This window comes from Vanacampus margaritifer, chromosome 2 (genome assembly GCF_051991255.1).
Source record: "Vanacampus margaritifer isolate UIUO_Vmar chromosome 2, RoL_Vmar_1.0, whole genome shotgun sequence".
NCBI lineage: Eukaryota > Metazoa > Chordata > Actinopteri > Syngnathiformes > Syngnathidae > Vanacampus > Vanacampus margaritifer.
Window position 1 is genome coordinate 10,189,931 of NC_135433.1, and position 18,059 is coordinate 10,207,989.

The 18,059-nt window shown below is 39.2% G+C and overlaps 1 long non-coding RNA gene across 1 annotated transcript; it reads left to right on the forward strand.

The window, feature by feature from the left end:
- The first annotated feature begins 1,281 nt into the window (after nt 1-1,281).
- LOC144042708 (uncharacterized) lies at nt 1,282-10,576 on the forward strand. Its single transcript, XR_013290963.1, has 3 exons — nt 1,282-1,472; nt 2,195-2,254; nt 10,266-10,576. It is a non-coding gene; the product is annotated as an uncharacterized LOC144042708 (long non-coding RNA).
- The last annotated feature ends 7,483 nt before the right edge of the window (nt 10,577-18,059 follow it).

Genomic DNA, 18,059 nt, shown 5'->3' on the forward strand with positions numbered 1-18,059 from the left:
CATGTGAGTTGTTGATATGGGATACCAGTATACGGCTGCTGTTACTGTATTTGTATTTCTACTCATTTGTTGTCCAACTTAGATATTTGGATTTGTCCTGTTGTTTCAATGAGTCAGTCTCAGAGGTTAGGCGGAGGCCAAGACCCACACCGACTGAAATTATTTGTGATGATTATTATTGTTGTTATTAAACCTTCATACTAACTATGTCGAGTGGGGGGGTCTGACCAATATGTGCAATAAGAATTCACATGTATAACGGAACATACACTACACACAAAAAGGTAGGGATATTTAGATTTAAGGTGAAATTTATGGAAAATGTCAAAAGTTAATGCTACAGTGATATCATATCATATGAAAGTAGGACATTTAAGTACAAGGATGAACTGGTGTTTTTTTGTGAGTAGTGTATGGTGTTCCACAGGGTTCAATTCTGGGGCCTCTGCTGTTTTCAGTGTATCTGCTGCCCCTGGGTTCCATATTAAGAAAACAGGTGGTTGTTTTAAACTGCTCTGTAAATATAGAGTTGAGTTGAGTGATGGGAGTCGGCATCCTAACTGCGTGCTTTGTAATGCCATGTTGAGCATTTCTATTCCAGCACAACTAGCTATCTAGTAAAACTAAAGGAACACGTTTTTTTAAGATGCATGGAGGACGGGAAATACAAGAACACAACGCTTTCTGAAGGCTTCTCTCGCTGTTCATTTTGTTCATCAGTAAACCTTGTCTTGAATTTGAAAACTAAATCATTTTATTTTTCAATAATGAAGGGTTTGGTGAATGTGCTCAGTAAATTGGTGGGGTTCAGTACCTCCAACCAGGGTAAGAACCACTAATTTAAAGTTTTCAATTAACCTAGCATGCATGTTTTTGGAGTGTGAGAAGAAACCCAGAAAGTATTTGGAGAAACAGAGCCAGAGCCGAGATTCGAACTCTGAAGGTCAGAAAGGCGAGGAAGACATTTTAACCAGTCGGCCACATTGTGGCCACTACAGATATAATGCATGAAGTAAATGTATTGTAAACTCTGCTGTCATGCTGCAAATGTGAAGCATCAGATCATGTTTTCGCCCTGTGAAAAAAAATGACTTGCATTATCCAGGTGGATTAGGTTTGCTGTGCTGACAATCAGATGATGGATCTCATGATGGTTGTTTTTGGAACAGAACCCCACAGCAGGCTCTGTTTGCCTCCTATTCCTGCCAGCCAGATCTAACCCCTCCTTGATCCCAGCTAATCCTCTGAGCTAATCTTCACGATCGAGAGTCACAGCCAAGAGGAAGACAGGAATAGTCCGATTGATACACCACAAACATTTGCCTTTTCAATTCGAGGCTTTCAATGGGAGCGGAGGTCTGGCTGCTCTAACCACCAGGTGATCCTAGGAAAAGGATCATGTGCACCACAATGATGGTCCTTACCACCATTGGGCTCATCCTGCGGCATCGATTTTCCAGTAAAATCAATCCGTAAGTAGTAGCTTATTAGTAATTTTCTGGAGAAAATCCTCTCTGGGGCAAAATATTGATATTTTGAAGCATCACTTCTTTATAATACAGTATGGATACAAAAATGGCTAATATTGATATTGTGACTATTATGGTTGTTTGCAGAAGCACCAAAGGGGGAGAAAAGTGTGCAAGAGCACATGACTGACAGGGGCCTTGGAAAATCGTATTTTCAATTTGCAGTATTGAAGTAGTGGGGCCAAAAGTTTAAATTATTTTTGGAGGAGCTCAAATCCCTGGTGGTACACCTGCTTGTCTGATATCTATGTATGAACACTTGACAGTTTTTCATATGATGAGAGTCTCTGTAATGTATTCTCCGTTATGTACCATCACCGCCTTGAGTGAGTTAAAATTTTGCAGGCTTCCACAACAATTATTTCAATTAACTGTAATTGTTTTAGGATTTATTATGAGCAATAATGTGAGGATCAAGTTGCACCATGTTCAATAACAATGGGGTCTAATCAATCAATGTGCTAAAATAGACTCAAAAGTGCAACCTTATCAGCTTACATCACTCAACCACTTACGCAAAGTGTCACATTGCAACAGCACTACGGATCAAATGAACTTTTTCGAGCAATGCATTCACTATAGAATGTGAAACTTTATCCGCTTATTGTAAAAGAGTGCAATGCTGTTAATGTTGAGTATGAATATTTTTTTATCATTGAACACAGGCAGAAGGAGGAAGAGGTGCCATATGTGAAGAATAACCAAGATGCAGAGAATAAATGACGGTGAGTATCAGTCACAGGATACGGAATAAACAAGCAAGCATTTGTACAGGAAACAGTGTCGAAATAAATTACAATGATAATTCTTCTTTCTTTCTTTTTTAACTCTACATGATGACATTCATCAATATTTAAAACTAGGGATTGGCTTGAGTAAAATAAGCAGAAACCAGGTCCTAGGATAACGTTGTCTTGTTGTGGTTTTGTGTATGAGACTGGGGCTGGGGGTGGGTGAAGGGGTTGAGAAGGGGCTCCAGACAAGGGCGGAAAGTGGAGCAGTGGAGCATGTTACTGAGGCACAGATGCATAAAGAGCTCAGACTGCAAAGATGCCTGGCCCACATTTTTCTTTTATGCACCGGCTGCAACTCTACGAACACTAAATGATTCAGAGGCTGAACAACAATCCATCTTCATCACTTTGGAGGCTTAATGCAAATACATTACCTTCCACATCTGCAGCTGTAAGAAATGTGACGAATGTAATATTGCACCAAAAAAAAAAAAGAGGTTCATGAGTCAATGATCAAGCAATTCGGTTGATGAAAGAAAACATTAGGAAACTCATTTTATTAGATTATTATATATTATAAAATATATCAATGTTACACCATTAGAAAGTCATCATTTCCCTTTTGTAGTAAAGAATGCAAAACAACTTATAGTTATACAGTACTTGTGATTTTGGTAAGCCAAGAAGTTAACAGATGAGCAGCCATGGGTGTAGTGTGACGGTGCCAGGCCAGCGTCATGCTCATCACTGGAAAAACAGCCTTGCCATTAATGAAAGACTTCAAAACAATCGGAGGCCAAATCAATTCCATCCACCAAAATGACACTCGTGCACACAGGGTGGTGTTTTTCATAGAGATTACCTCGAATAGCGTGGCCTGCCAAGCAGCCTGACCTTAACCCAAATGAACAATTGTGGGATGCGCTTGGGTATGTTTCTACACAACCACATTGGCTGACCTTCGATAACGCATGCTTTATGAGTGAAATGTCATCCCGCAGCAGTGTGTGACTATCAGGAGGGCGGTGTGTAAGTGTATGGGTTTTACACATGCTACTGATCCTAAACAATATGTCTTGTTTCTTCCTTGTTACTCATAAGAACTCAATCACCCATTTTATTATAGAGCACCAAAAAAAAAGAGTAGATTGTAACAACAAAATAAGATGTTTGTCAGATGAAGTGAAGATTTGGCACACTTTACAGAATTTACATGCTTCGTTGTGTGGCTCATCCCCACTGATCTGTATTAAATTACTGGATAGCCGATAGCCCATACACGCCCGTGCAAGCCGTTGCAGCCACAGGGCGGCCATTTTACCCCTCCCATCTCCCGAGCAGACGACTGTATACTTTAACTATACGTATACGTACAGATTAAACATATACCGCTCATAGCCTCTTAGTATAGGGCCTGTGGTCGGGGTGGTCACTATTTTTTTAACAAGTAGACGGTATGTGCTGTCATGTTTATTTTCAGTCTTGTTTACTCCCTGTCATGTTTTCCTTGTGTTTTCCCCTTGTCTTGTCATTTCCTGTTTTATTGTGAAAAGTCTGACTCCTCTCGTTTCTGGTCACTTGCCCTTCCTCGTGTGGTGTCTGTGTCAACCCTGATTGTGTCCACCTTTCCCCATTACCCTCATGTGTCATCCAATCAGTGCCCTCAGCCAGGTGTGTCTTGTCATGTCATTAGTGTTGGTGTATTTAGTCGGTTGTCTCCCCCCTGTCTGTGTCGGTTCATTTTTGCTGTTGCAACTGTCGTAAGTCTTTCGCCACGTCACGCTGACCTCTTCGCCTGATCAGGATCCATGTCATGTTGTTAGTCTCGCCTTAGTTGTTTTGTCATGTTTAGCTTCATGTTTTGTTAGTTCAGTTTATTTTGTATTTTGAAGTTAGTTTTTTTGATTAGATATTAAAACCTCTTTTTGGACTGCACCTCTGCCTCCTTGCTCTGCCTTCCTGCATCTGGGTCCTAAAGCCCCATCTTTGTGACATGTGCTGCTTTCAACACCTCCTTTTTCTTTTATCGCTCAGTTCTTTAGACCGCAATGTTAGATTTGGCAGAGTCATCTTTTGTTGAATAATTATAATTCTATAAGAAAAAATATTCAAGCTTCCTCCTGTAAACATCATTAAGCATATAATTCATACATGTATTTCAAGCCCCGTCCAGACGGAAGCAAAGCCGGCTTCGTTCCTCAAGGGGTGGCCAAGTTCGGTCCTCGATAGCCCCTATCCAGCCTGTTTTCCATGTCTCCCTCCCTCAGCGCAGCTTATGATCAGTTTATCATCAAGCTTTGCAGAAGCCTGATAACGATCTTGTTCATGAATCAGTTGTGTTACTGGAGAAAAACATGGAAAACAGGCTGGATAGTGGCTCTGGAGGACCGAACTTGGCCACCCCTTCTTAAACAAATCTCGTACACACAGAAGGATTTCAAGACTTGCGTGTGTCCAAAAGTCTGGAGTGGCGCTGTAGCAAGAATCGGCAAAGAAGACGGGCACTTTTTTTTTTTTTTACTTTATTGCAATCTAGAGAACAAACATGGCTTTGCATGTATCAAAACAACATGAAAAAGACAAACACAAGAGAAGTGACAATGGCGGGTGATTCAAGTACAACACCGCTGGTTGAACGTGGGAATAAAGAAGCAAAATATTTTGCTGCAAAAGCATAAGCAAGCTGAGGAGGCTGCGCAAAACAACTACAACACGGCTATCCGCCTTTGTTGTTGACAGACTGACGGTTCGCGCGCAGTCACGCGAGAATTGGCGCATACGTCATCAATCTGCGACAATGCGTCGTCATCGAGCTGCGACCATTACATCATCGCTCGAGGAGTATCCTGCATACGGTGTCCAGTCGGATGCGTACGAGACGCGTTTTGAAATTTTTCCACTCTGGAGCCCGGTTTCAAAACTGATCGGTTTCAAGCTCCGAAATTGTGCCATCGTGTGGACAAACGGCCTGAACAGTAAGAAACTTGTGAGGAAACTGGCTTTCGTGTGGACGGGGCCTAAGGCAAGTTATAAAATGTCGGAAGTCCTCTTGTTTATGTTTAACACATTTAAAACATCATAAATCATCAAGTACGATCTCAAATGTCAAATTTCAATACTGTAAATGTATAGGATCGTATGCTGAGAAACGTTTTTTGGGAGTGGTAATGTGGCGGCCTCGCGGCTTCAAAAATCTTGGCCTATCAGCTATCCAGTTATATACAGATCAGTGTTCATCCCTCGAGAACGGTGATCCTTAACCATTGGGCCGGGCCACGATCACCATCTAGTGGGCCCCAAAGTATATTTATGCTGTCAGACACTGCAAAAATACAAATTAACCAAGATAAAATATCGCAAATTAAAATGTTCTTGTACTTGGTCTGCCATAAAAAAAATTCTTACCAAGCAATTTGTGTATAAGCACATTTCACTTGCTTTAAGCATTTGTTTCACTTAAAAAATATATATAATAACTTGTTACTAAGGGTTTTATTACTGAACCAGTATCGTTTAAAACAAAGAAAGAAAAGCTCCCAATTCTATGTGAGTGTATAGGTTCACTATTTTGTTGTCATTAGTGAGTGTTTTTGAGGCTACTGCATGTTTACTTGGTGTAAATAAAAGAGCTATACTGTAAGTGCACTCCATTTGTTTTCAGAAATCATGCCAAGTCAAATGAAATTTCCTATTCTATTGTCACTTAAAGTGGCTTCAATTAAGTATAAATTCCTCGTTTCATTGATTCATCCATTTAAGAGCAGTTTTTGCAGTGCATAACTACACTCTCCTCCAAAAGTACAAAAACCTTTATTTTTGCTATTGACCATTTGCACCGACGTCACGTGATCACGTGACTGCCCTATGACGGACGGTGGAAGGAAATGATTGTTGAATCGAAGTGGACGTGACCTGGAGCCACTTAGTGACTGTTATTTTACAAATTAAAAGTTGTTATTGCCCATAGAGAGATGGAATCTATTACTTCAACCGAAGATCGCCTGTCAGTCGAAGTTGCACTTTTAATCGGGACTCATAGAGTGCGATATTTACTTAAGTTGGCGATCGCTAGTTTGAAAACAGTCCTTACCTTCTGTTGCCTGCTGTTTTTACCAAGTTAATCAAATCGCCGACCTCTTCTCCTTACACCGGGGCTGATTCAAAAGCTTGTCGCTGGCTGAGTCTCTGGGACGAGAAAAGTAAAACTTGTTTATCATGCCAACTGACTTATTTTTACATCGTCCGTTCTATATTGAAACGCTGTGATGATGTTATGTTACTATGTTTACTAGCGTGGAACAAATGACTATCGTAGTGGCAAGCTATGCAGTAATTTCATGAATATGAAAACCTCCAAGCACAAAGACAAAATCCCCCATTATTAAACAGTCAAATGCACTTCATAGTTTTGAAGAAGGTGCATTTTAAAACTAAGCTTGTATGTTCGTGCAGTTGGAGTGGACGCTAACTATCTGGCTCGTTAATGTGATTTGAAACACGCAATTCAACACCTGTTAAAATCTTTGTTAGCGTGTACGTTTACTAGTAAAATGTATGAACATTTATCTACTAATTACATTTATCTACTAACCTCACAAAAAATGATCGCTACAAATCCGTGAATACTTTGTGGGCTGCCAGTCCTTTCTGTTGATTGCTGTTATCAATCGACGTCGTTAGTCTTCTAGTAGGTATGCGATAAAAAGCAACATTTGGTTTACTCCTTTGTCTGTCTGTACAACTGACTGCAAAGCAAGATATGACAATTTTATAAGATAATCGATTAGATAAACGACTTTACGCTGTAGGAGATTCAATGGTTACAATACAGGCAAGTGGCTCTTTTGCCGTCCAGCGTCCCGGAGGGGACGTTCCCATGAGGGCTGTGACGTCACGTGCAAAAGGTCAATACAATGAAAACATTTGGGTTTTTGTCATTTACTTGTACATCAATCACAATTTACTCACTATTATACACTATTTGGAACATTTTTTTGGTGAGCAAAAGCAGTGGAACAGATGGAATTAAAATAGAATAAAGTGAGTAAGAGTGTATTATTATTATAATTTTTAATATTTTATGTTTGGTATCAAATCCTTTGCTTAGCCTGTGACCGAGTGACCCATCAAAACATTTGCATTCTTCTTTTGTGATATTATTCCTGGCTTTCTCTTCAGCTTCTTACAGTTGTGGTTTGTGATGAAGTTTTAGGATAAAATAACCCTTAATTGCTTCTCAAAGGCAAAATTTAATCTACTCCCTTCACTATCTACTTCAGCATGTATTAGGGTTTAAGTGGCAATCGGCCAGAATCCCCTTGATTTCTTGTAACGGATGAATTACTTGTTGTTTTTGCAGTGTGATTTAATGGGTCATTATGTTGCTGCATGATGAAGGATCATTTTAGTTGTATCATTTATCATTAAATTGGCAGATAAAATGATTGTAACCTGACCTTCCCATTCTTTTTGCGAGTGAGTGGTTTGCATCTTGTGTTGAGGGGCGTAGCCATCATCTCAGATATGAGGGTGGCGGGGACAAATTGTTCAGGGGCAAGGCAACTTTTAGGAGCAAATAATTATCGTCTGGCATTCAATAACCAAACTGTCAACCTTTGCTTGAGATGCAGTTGTGCTTGAAGTTTTACATACCCTTATGAATGCTTATGATGCTATTAATCGTCACCAAAATTCACACGCATTTCTCTACTAATGTCAACTTCAACCTCCAAAAAGATTTTAAAAAATTGCCACAGTATTTTGCATTTTATTCCGCTTTTGTGTCATCATACAGTGCGCTTATAAGTTTGTGTAAACTTTCAAGCACAACTGTAAAACACGACAGTAAAGCACAAGTAGACAAATATTCAATAAACAATGGCAACACCAAACATACACGCACACACAAAAACAGTAACACGATGTTTTTGCTTGAAAACTCATTGCCCACAAAATTAAAAATGAAACCCTTTTTTCACCACCTCTGATTTTATCCCCTCAAATGTTTATTCTTTCCAATTGTCTAAGTTCTCCACGAAAAAAGATAAATTGCCCTCGAGTTTTAAGCAAAACAAAACATTCGTGGACGCTAGCTTGTACCTATGAAGAAAAACGGATAAACATTTTTGCCCATTTTCTTCCATGTTTTGAAACAAACACTAAACGAGTCAATCACAAACGTAAATATCGCTAAGGCCCTATTTAAAGTCTGGAACTTCCTGAAAAAACAGCGGGCGGAGCAGGCCGACTCACTGTACTGGCTCATGCAAGAACCTGTCCTGCAGGGAACCCTGCTGGACTACCCTAGCTGGGGGGGGAGCGACTCTGCGACGCTTGGCAAAGTGGTGGAGCTGACCGGTCCCAGTCTCGAGGACGCCGCTCCGCTGGCCTCCATTCTGGGGCTACATTCCGTGAGGGTCGTTACACAGCTGCCGAACCACTGGAAAAGTAGACTGGCTGGACATGAGCGCTCCCTCCTCAGTCTGTATGGCAGTGTTTCCCTAATTCCGAACCCAGAGGACGGCTTCCCCCACATCGGCCTGCTCCCAGACTTGGGTGACTGCGGCGGCCCCCTGCTGGAGAACATTCCAGCAGTTTCTTTGGGAGCCGCGCCCGGAAAACTATTCTATCGAAAAATGGTTAAGACCTTACACAGAAACAAACTTGACGGACGCTTGGACACTCCATGGAGGAAAGTAATAGACGATAAACTGAAGCCAGCTTGGGGCACTTTATACAAGGCCCCAGTGGTCAAAAAACACGGCGATGTTCAGTGGCGGATCCTCCACGGCAGAGGTGGGCAATCTCGGTCCTCGAGGGCCGGAGTCCTGCAGGTTTTGTAGGTTTCTCACTTCCAACACAAGCTGATTCCAATCAACAGGATCGTTATCAGGCTTATGCAGAGCTTGCTGATGAGCTGATCATATATCAGCTGTGTTGGAGAAGGGCAACACGCAAAACCTGCAGGACTGCGGCCCTCGATGCCCACCTCTGCTCCACGGCATCGAGGCCGTGAACTCCTATATATCCGCGATAAATCCAGCCGTTGCGGATACCTGCCCCTTCTGTGGACACAGGGAAACAGTATTTCACTGTTTCTATCAGTGCGAGCGTTTGAGATCTGTTTTTGATTTGGTTGATAGGGTTTTTACTCAATGTAAAGTAGCTTTTCACAAGCACTCTTTTATTTATGGTTTTAACCACAAGGGCCAGATCAAGAGGGAAAGCCGGGTTTTAAACTTTGTTTTGAGCCAGGCCAAGATGGGTGTGTGGTTGTCCCGAAAAAGGAAAGTTGACGATGGGGCAGAAGTCGATCCCACAGTTCTGTGTAAAAAGTTGATAAAGTCCAGACTCTTTATTGATTTTAGTTTTTAGAAGAGAGCAGGAGATTTGGATAGGTTTTGTGAGATGTGGACTGTTAACGGGGCACTGTGCGACATGAATGAGGAGGCGCTATGTTTTAGTGATGTTTTGATGTAAAAACTTTTTTATTTTTCTATCTATTAATTGAATTGCTCTTGCCGAGCTGTGTGTTAGGAAAAGGATGTAAATAAGAGCGGCAAATAAATGTATTTTTTCAAAATCAAAATCAAAATCTTCTTCTTTTTCTTCTTCAAATAAATGTATTTTTTCAAAATCAAAATCAAAAAATCTTCTTCTTCAAGACATGCTGAATGATGGTTTGGTTTTCATGTTGGCTATATTTATGTGTACTCTTCACAGGCAAAACTAAAATATGAAGAGAGTCAGAACACGGAATCACCTGTGCAATCAAATACACACGTTTCAATATTTTTACTCTAAGAAAGTGGTTGCTATGGCTATCCAGATCCAGATTTAAATACAGTAAAAACAAAACTATTAATCTCTCACCTCATATTCATCTACAGTATTGATGTCAAACCAAATGTTTGCTTCTGCTCTCAAGATTGATACATGGTGTGATGTAAGAACACTTGTTATTAAATGCATTCTCGCTTTTTCTCATTGCTGATTCGGACAGGTCTGCACATGGCAGCTCATGCCAAGATTCCAACCAGGAGTGACGAAACAACAAAGAGGGGGGTTACCGTTCTTTTCTGTCCAGCACATGCTCTCTATTCTGAGGCAAAGGGAATTTGGGCTGAATTCCACTTTGACAATAACATGTTGTGTTTTTGTGTCAGTTTAAGCTGGTTAGATTTACACAATGACCCTTAATTGTTCTTTGATTTCACCACATTAAAGAGTTGACATAATAGCCAGAGCTCTATGTGAAACTAGCAATGTGCCTCCTTTAAAAAAAATAAAAATAAATACATAAAATGAACATTAGCTTTTATTTGTGGACTTGTTTTCTTCAAGAACACAGAAAGCCAATTCTCAAAAAATCTTGTGATGTTAATTGTCCTATTGCTTGAGAAAAAGTACACACATCTGCGTGCTGATGGTGCTTAATCCAAGGAAAAGAGTACAAACACAGAGAAAATTTCAACAAGTATTACTATAGGAATGTACTATTGCTTTGAAGTACAGTAAGTTCTGAAGCCAAGTTATCTCTAATATTTAATTCAAGTCTTAAAAAAATGCAACAATAAACATATTCCTTACAATGGTTAAATGATGGCCTTTTCTTTTTGGCCTTAGTACAAAGAGGGGGGAAAAAAGATATAGAGAGGGATATTCTTGTAGGCATCAGATGTATCCCCCAAAGTCCAAGGCGTAAATCATTTTGATGGGAAATGGCACATTGATTCAGATGTTTTAATTGCTGTAATGATATCTATTACTGAACTGGAACTGAACTCACTTCTTGCATCACTTCACACTGAAACGATTCAAGATGTTTTATATTGTTGCTTTTAGTGCCTTCATTAGTTGAGGAATAATTTTCAGTTCACAAAATAAAACGTTTTTGTGCTGCATGTTGGACAGAATATCAACCTACACATTTAAATACCTGACGTTTAAAAGTCTACCCAGTTAAGAAATTGAGTAAGTAAGTTTTTGTGCACAAAATGAAAAGACTTGCAAGATGAGCAATGATCAGAGATTTTTGGAAGTGACTTTGAGGTTTTGCTGATTAAGGCGCAACATAAGATAAGTCTTACTGAATTAAATAAAGGCAAATATGAATCATTCAGATGCATTTTCACACTGTTGCCACCTGGTGGTGAAGGTGTTAAGAAGCGTTAATGTGACATTAATTACAGATTAAAACAGATTAAAACAACAACATAATTTTAAATCTATAATAAATAAGCGTGTCCCATTTTAGAGGCATAAACATGCGAACGTTCTTACAAAAGTAAACATGGTTGCAGTGACCAGCGCAGTGATTCAACATCTGAAAACTGATTGAATTAACTGCTGCATTTAGGGCTAATAATGAAGGCCATCTGCCATGTAAAGGCTCCCTGAACCCAAAATGTTCAAGAACCCCTCAATGTGTGTACTTGAGATGCATTAACCCTTATATTGTGTTCAGATCAAAGTTGACCTATTTTCAAGTTTAGATATGTGTAAAAAAGTACCTATTTTTTTTGTAGTGGAACAAGACTTCATCTAATCCTCATACACACCTATCTTAATGCAGCAAAAATCATTTTCACCATTTTAAGAAATTCTAAATGTATATTTAAAAAAAAAAAGAAGAAGAAGTGACATTTGTGTTATTACGGGTCAAATATGACCGGGGAAGATATCAGTTGGATTCTGTTGCCGCATTAGTCAATATGAACGAGAGGTATCCTGGTCATGAGTCGCTGGATCATATCTTTGGTCATGACAGGTCTGAAGACAGAAAGGAAAGCTAAGGGGGATGTGTTTGCGGATGTGGTTCAGTATCACCACACATGATAAAATGACCCAGATGTCACAGATGCTGAACGAGAGGTCTTCAAGTCATGAAAAGGTGACATTTCATGGTCATCGAGCCCTCTGGGCACCCAATGGGGAAACTCTAGAAATTGCCCATGGCCAGTTTTGTTTGTAATTGTCATAACAGAGGTGGGCATTCCGTCCTAGCGCGAAGACGTGTAAATCTTAGTTCATTCATGGTGGATGGGGAAAATAAATGAGCAGGGTTGAGCACCAAACAACAACCTCCGGTGCTCATTTGAGAACCATGCCAAAATTGTTATGTGCACCCTCTGATTATTATAATAATAATAATACTATGAAATTACATTGTATATAATTGATGTTAAATAATTGTACAGTGAATATTATGTGAAATTGGACTAAAATCTGCTCTAACCAGAACTCAAACCGTGATTCCCCCACATGCCAGCCATTTGCTTTAACCACTGGACGATTGTAAACTTAAGAAAATCTGTGACATTGGATGTAATTGTATTGAATAATGAATTGACATTGAGGGAAACAACAAGTTGAAGCCATATCTGTAAAGCAGGAAGTCAAGTATATTTGTATTCATATTTGTAAGAATGTTAAAGAGCATCAGTCCGCGTCAACATTTTTCAACAAAACTGGAAAAGACAACAACCATTTTGGATTAGTGGCTCCAAAGGGATCTTTGGACACTGGCTAGGGTGATCTTAAAGGGTAACTCAATACTAAAACTTTTTTTTTTTTTTGCTGATAAACTGTATAAACTGGTGTCTACAAATGCTGTTCACATGTCTTGGTCATTATTTTGACATTTTAGTGCATGTTTATTAAAAGCTTGAATTTCGGGCAAAAAAAACGTGTGTTTGGCGCCATCTTAAGGTTAAACACTGGGACAAACACAATTTGGCTGTTTGTCCTCTCATTACACGAGACAATACATACTACGTCACTTGTGGCGCATGACGTAGTCGCCCCCGCGACCCACCAGCTCATTCTCGAACACGCCTCCTTAAACGTCTTCTTTAGTGAGTTGCTGCTGTCAATCACAGCCACACCACGCTCAACCCTCTCCCCATTTGCAACCCAACGGTCCTCCAGGCAAGACCCCCTTTGAGCGCCCATTTTAAAACTTAGTGAGGGGTGGAGCAAGAGTCTGTTGAGTTACCCTTTAAGCAGGTCACAGTTTGTTTATCTTGCTCTCTCCCTTCATGTGCAAGACTAAAGATATCGAGAGCATGTTTACAAACTTTTTGTGGAGGAATAAGCGTTGACATTTGAAATAATTTCTGAATGTAGAGCAGCTTTGTAATACCCTATAATGTAATAATTTGCTGAAAATATAAATTTGCACTTGATCAGGAATGTAATAAAACCCAAAAATGTCATTAAAAAAATCCTGAATGAAATTGTAATAAAAAAAAAAATTTGACTGAAAATGTAAAACTATTTACTTAAGTGTAAATGTCTAATCTTTGTATCTGATGATGTAATTGAACTGGAGTCTGATTGTTTGTATACATTTTTGTTTTTTCTCATTTGTTGTTATAATGACACAAGTATGTTATTGAATTATCAAATTGATTATGTCGATTAAAAAACAGTTTGGTGCTTGTCACTAGTTTGACAGTTTTTTTTTATGTTCTTTCATCACACACACACACATCCACACAAACGTGGTCTCCCGGGCTGGAAGCGAACCCGCGCCACCTGCACTGAGGTTCGATTTCACCACCTCACCACCCAGAGCTACTGATTATCTACTATTGAAACTATTGTATTGAACAATAATTTGTTACTGTAGTTTGTCAGTAATGGTGACCACAGTGAAAAGCAACGTTTAAAAGTTTAAGATCTTGCAAATACGTGTCTTCCAGCATCGTAAATGCTATGAGAAAAAAATAGTTTTATTGCTGGAAGATATGAGTGAGGGTCAGGGAATGTTTCACTCTTGACTGACATAGGCTGCTTTGACTTCTTTCGAGATGCCTCTAAATTAGCTTTCACTGAAGCAATTTGACAAAAGCGGAGAAAAGTAGACCCCTCTCCAATTTGAAGGAAAGCCTCAACGCTTCATGAAGTTTGATTTTTGAAAGTTCTTCATTTTGATTTTGTACAAAATAAAAACAAACAAATGTGTTACCCTAGATAGCTTAGCCTAGTTTAGCTCGTTAATTTGCGACTCGTGACACTTCGCCAACTATACTTACAGCTTTGCTGACAAAGGTGAGAAAATGTGCACAAGAACGACACCAAAGGGTTTTTGAATTGTTTGTTTCTTTTCCACACACACACCCACACACAAACATGGTCCCCTGGGTGGGAGCAAACCCACGCTACCTGCACCGAGGGCAAGCGACAACACCAACGGTTATATGTAATGTACAATACATATATATTTATACTAGTCCTAGAGTGAGTAGGTCGGCGAACAAGGAAGTCTCGCCGCCATCGCCGGCTTGCATAGAGAGCTCCAGCAATGGACGACTATCTTGTCCACTGTCACCACAACTTGCAACTTGAGTTGCTGGACAACAAGCCGAGGTGACAGTGGACAAGATAGTCGTCCATTGCTGAAGAAGTCTCCATGCAAGCCGGCGAGACTTCCTTAATCGCTGACCCCACTCACTCAACCATTGAAAGGAAGTTTACAACCGCAGAGCCCAACTCAAGACACGCTTAGGACCATTTGAATAACATTTCGACCTGACAGAGCGTCCACAGCATGAAACAAATAAATGTGAGAGCAGAGTGTTTTTATTTATTGATTGATATTTACTTATTTATATATTTATTTGTGTACTTATTTAAACGTTTATTTTTATTTTTTGAATCTTGTTTTTTAATTTTGGATTAATATTTACTTTTATTTATTTATTTAGGGCTACATTTTTTTTGTTTTTATTTCCATTTATATACATTTTTTGTATTTAATGTTTTAATTATATTTTTTACATTCGATTTTATTTTCACTTTTATTCATTAATTAATTGATTTAGTCATTTATTTATTTTTTATTTTGGCAGTTTTGGTCCTCCATTGGACGAACGCCCATTTTGTTGACGACTGACGATCGCCAGGAAACTTCAACGAATTGACGAACTAAGCAGTGATGGAAGTATGTTTTCGTCCGTCAATGTATTCGTCAATCCGTAAAATTCAGCAATCATGGACGGACATCCCATTTTGGTGACCAAATGATGATGAGGATGCCCACCTTAAATGACGGAAACATTGATGGACGCTCATTTTCCTACGCAATCGACGAATTGTCTGTTCGTCTTGAAAATTATATATATATATATATATATATATATATATATATATATATATATATATATACTGTATATATACAGTATATAGTCACTATTATTTATTTTATTTTATTTTTATTTTTTGGGCACTTTTGGTATTCCGTACATATTGACCTATTTTGCATATCTGTGGTTCCCAGAATGCACTGCGTGGCACAATGCGTTTAATTAAGGAAGTTATAGGGGTTAATCCGTGTCACGGGTGTTTGTGTTGCCACTTGCCAGTAATTGAATATTTAACTGTCACATTTAAGTTGCACCGTTGCAGTATTGTTTTGTTTGTTTGTTTGTTTTTGTTTGTTTTAAACAAACCCTGACAGTAGGTTGTCGTCAAGGACTGGACCACATCATAATTGGTACATGTTATAAATTATGCTGATAGCTATATTTGATTGCTATAAAATAACAATTTAAGCAGGTAATTACAGACTGTGGCTGCTGTAAATAGTGTTAAAGTTAGTAAAATTGCCAAATTGGCTTAATAATAAGTTGGCAATTTTGAAGTTACTGAAGCAGACTGCCAAAGTGACTGAAGGATAGCGTCAGTATTTTTTTGTGATTGGCCACCAGCTATTAGCGGGGCAATGTTGTTTTGTTTGAAAAAAATTAATAAATTTGGACTGCAAGTCAGTAGTTGTAGTAACTCAAACCCAACTTTTGACTTGTATCCTGCAGATGTCACTCAGCTGATTGGCCATCAGGAAGAACTTTAACTGAAGGCGCAAGGGGGCAGCTCCAGTTTGGTGCATGCAGTTTCACAGCCCCACCACAGCAAAGAGGAAGATGCAATGCTATGCTATGGACAATTTGGAGTGTTCAATTAACCTGCCATGCATGTCTTTGGAATGTGGGAGGAAACCGGAGTACCCGGAAGAAACCCATGCAAGCACGGGGAGAACATGCAAACTCCACCCAGGAAGGCTGATGCCCGACTCGATCTCACGTCTTCTGCACTGGGAGGCGGACATGCTAACCAGTCACCACCGTGCTGTCCCTGCTCATTAATATGAAATGTTAAATATTGTTACCACTTCGTGAATTGTTACAGCAGGACGAGGGTTATTATAGTTTGGGAATTTTTCATTTTAGTTGTTTTTTATTTCGTTTTGAGTTTTGTTTTTTAAATTTAGTTAGTTTTAATTAGTTTTCAGGGTGGTTCTGTTAGTTTTTATTAGTTTTAATTATTTCATAAATGCTTGGTTTTAGTTAGTTTCAGTATTAGTTGGTTTTTTTTAAGTGTGTATTACTTGTGCGCAATATTTAAAAAAACACCATAGGAGCAACGTCTTCTGAAGGTGCTTTTCTATTGGCTGCTGCTAGATGACATCACTTTTGTGTGGCACACTTTCAAATGTCCTTATTCCGGTTAATATCAGAATAAATCATCCCCAAAGGCTCATGCATTAAATTGATAACCAAAGACTAAAACGAAGGACATTTTTGCTATAAATATAGTTAGTTTTGTAAACATAATATGTAGTTTCAGTTAGTTTTCGTTTTTTAAAAAGCATTTTCGTTGTTATTTTATTTTGTTAACAAACTCGTTTTTGGAATTTTAGTTTTCGTTTTTTCGTTAGTTTTAGTTAACTAAAATAACCTTGAGCAGGACCCAACATGCTGCGAGTGCCATGCAGGCACAGCTCAGTTGATCCCACCCCGTGCCTGTTGAAAAGGAAAATAAATTGAGGCTGTGTACATCTTTTTCGTTGTTATGAAGATGCATTTTCCTTTGCAAACTGGAAATTATTAGCCTATGTTGTTACACCCCCGCCTCAATATGTTTTCCCAAAGATAAAGTGCTGAGATGGCTGTCTGAAGGACTTTTTGTTTGTTTGTTAGAGAGCTTTGTGAGAATCACATGGTTTGATTGTATGTTCACCTTCTGTCTCCAATTAAAGGACAACTTTAATTCAACTTCAACTGTTATTTCATTAGTCCTTTTCCTCCATGACACGTACACCATAAGTGTCATAAGTGTCAAGCGGATGTGAATGACAACACAAACCTGAATTTGGAAGTAAATAGCAAGTAATTGAATAGTTAAGTTCCTTTTTAATGGGTTGATCGTATGAATCACTATGGTAATGAGTGATTGGCACACACGACATTGCAAAAAACAAGACGCCAATACGGGACCGGCATAATATCAGGACAAAACAAGTGAGTTGGCAGAATCCGCTGGGATGCGGGACCCATGGCTCCAAACAGTTCTGCCCCGGCCAAAATAGGATCTGGTCAGTGGTCACCCTACATACCTCACATAAGACTGACATCCCTGCATGCATGTAGCATTTCTAGCTAGCAAAGATGGCTGTTGAAGTGTAATTAAGTAAAATTCTTAATTGAAATTATAAATGTTTAGGTTGGAGCAACATTACCAGGACATTTAGGGCTACACATCGTAGTTATTTATATTTGGCAGTTTGGCACCAAGATTATGAAGGTCATTTGAGGACGTTGCCCCAAGAACACCTCAATATGTGTGTGCTTCAGAGGCATTAACTTTGTGCACATGTAATATGGCGGAGGTGACGACGCATCACGTGAGATGTGGTACTAGAGGACGCTGAGACAAGTTGGGCAGGGGGTAGCGAGTTAACTTGGGAACAAATATACGATGACTTGGAGAACAGGTCAAAATAGAAAAACAAATA